This window comes from Montipora capricornis, chromosome 4, assembly GCF_036669925.1.
Source record: "Montipora capricornis isolate CH-2021 chromosome 4, ASM3666992v2, whole genome shotgun sequence".
Lineage (NCBI taxonomy): Eukaryota > Metazoa > Cnidaria > Anthozoa > Scleractinia > Acroporidae > Montipora > Montipora capricornis.
Window position 1 is genome coordinate 5,736,094 of NC_090886.1, and position 2,500 is coordinate 5,738,593.

Sequence of the window (2,500 nt, forward strand, 5' to 3'; positions counted from 1 at the left end):
GTGTATTGAATTTTCGAGCTTAACGTTGAAATGTGATATGCGAGAAGTTTTTTAGTATTGCTCTGTAAGCAGGAAGGGTTCAAAGGCCTGTTGAAAGCGTGCTTGAGTTTCAACAAAATGAGCCCCAAAATCAGTGAAAACTTGTGACGCAGATGAATAATAAAGTAGCTGCTATTTCCAAAATGATGGAATTACCTGGTGATAATAACGTCGTACGCGTCTTGGAGAGTAAATTTTGACTTTGCATAAACAAGAGTTGGGCGATTGTGATCTTTGTTTTGACTCCGCTCATTTCATTGTCAAACTTTATAACACTTGACAGAAAAAGAAACTTTTTAAAAACCCGGTATCTTGCCATCATTTGACACAGATGCTTCACTGTTTGACGAGTAAACATGCCGCGGTAACTTAATCACGGCGCCCGCTGAATTCCGGCCATGTCACTTTTCGATTTTGCAATTTACTTGAACATAGCAAAAATCTCCCAAAATGTTTGTCGCTGATCGTAACTTTTTATATTCGATATTCACGGTTCAAAATTAATGTTGTTTTGATGTCGTAAATATTTTATTCTCGATCGACCGTCCGGGAAACTTCCTTCTGCTCTTTCTGAAAACTGTGTATCAATAGTTATTTGCTTTTTCATCAATATTTGTTTTGCATAAAGCAAGCTAAAAAGATCTGTACCTTGCTGAGTTCGCATTTGTTAGAGTTAATAGTATTTTCGGTCCGATGCTTCTTTTTTATGAGGAGTACGTTATTTTGGTCTCCCATCCAAACACTAACCCCGCCCGGCAGGGCTTAACTTCAGTGAACTTTAGTATTAGAAAGCCCTCAGATGCTCAGAGGGCACACTTGTGGTAAAAAGAAGTTGTGAGGGAACTTGAAAATTATCAACATGTCATCCCAGAAGCCAATGTTTCTCGCTTCTCTTTTATTTGTTATTCTTCAGAGACTGGAATGCTGTATTTCAATACCACACAATTCAGTGCCTTCTGATTTTCTGTAGCACGTACCACAGGCAACCCAGTGTATGCTTCACAGAAGCATCTCGTTTTAATTATTTTTTGTTTTGTTTTTTTTTTTTCCGTGTCGGTAAAAGTCTTGCCTGTCACTCCCCTGGTAAGTGGTGTCTTTGTGCATAGAGCCTTCTGCGCATATTTTCTTAGGATCGAGAGGGTAGTGGAACTGCGTAGATTTCTCTGGTGGACACAGTAGAATCATTAACTTAGCCTGCAATGGCGTCGAAAGTCATGTAACGCGAATTTCGTTTTAGCGGATCCTTAAACAAAATATACCCTTATGGAGCTCAATAATGGAAAGTCAGTTGGATAAACTAGCCAGGAATCTCAAAAGCGACGAGTACTGGACTTTGACAACAATCTATCGCCCGTCGAGACGAAATCAAAGTGAGCTGTATTTACCTGAAGTACATGGTAATTTGACACGATTACGCACGCAATGAAATAGGAAGAGATTTTCGCCTCTAAGAGCAAATATGTTGTTTGTTTCAATAAATTTTTCGCTGGAAAAGGATTCTGTGGTATTTTCTGCCATTGTGAATTATAATATCATGTTGTGTATTGAATTTTCGAGCTTAAGGTTGAAATGTGATGTGGGAGAAGTTTTTTAGTATTGCCCTGTAAGCAGGAAGGGTTCACAGGCCTGTTGGAAGCGTGCTTGAGTTTCAACAAAATGAGCCCCAAAATCAGTGAAAGCTTGTGACGCAGATGAATAATAAAGTAGCTGCTATTTCCAAAATGGTGGAATTACCTGGTGATAAATAACGTCGTACGCGTCTTGGAGAGTAAATTTTGACTTTGCATAAACAAGAGTTGGGCGATTGTGATCTTTGTTTTGACTTCGCTCATTTCATTGTCAAACTTTATAAAACTTGACAGAAAAAGAAAGAAACTTACAAAAACCCGGTATCTTGCCATCATTTGACACAGATGCTTCACTGTTTGGCAAGTAAACATGCCGCGGTAACTTAATCACGGCGCCCGCTGAATTCCGGCCATGTCACTTTCGATTTTGCAATTTACTTGAACGTAGCAAAAATCTCCCAAAATGTTTGTCGCTGATCGTAACTTTTTATATTCTATATTCACGGCTCAAAATTAATGTTATTTTCATGTCGTAAATATTTTATTCTCGATCGACCGTCCCGGAAACTTCCTTCTGCTCTTTCTAAAAACTGTGTATCAATAGTTCTTTGCTTTTTCATCAATATTTGTTTTGCATAAAGCAAGCTAACAAAATCTGTACCTTGCTAAGTTCGCATTTGTTAGCGTTAATAGTATTTTCGGTCAGATGCTTCTGTTTTTTATGAGGGCTTTATTGTCTTGGTCTCCCATCCTAACACTAACCCGGCTGAACAGGGTTTAACTTCAGTGAAGTTTAGTATTACATAGCTGTCAGATGCTCAGAGGGCACACTTGTGGTGAAAAAAAGTTGTGAGGGAACTTGAAAACTATCAACATGTCAGCCCAGAAGCCAA

At 38.7% G+C, this 2,500-nt stretch overlaps 1 protein-coding gene across 2 annotated transcripts in view; it reads left to right on the forward strand.

Moving 5' to 3' along the window:
• LOC138045346 (peroxidasin-like) overlaps nt 1-2,500 on the forward strand; it is a 27,887-nt gene that overhangs the window by 20,735 nt on the left and 4,652 nt on the right. The window lies entirely within an intron of this gene.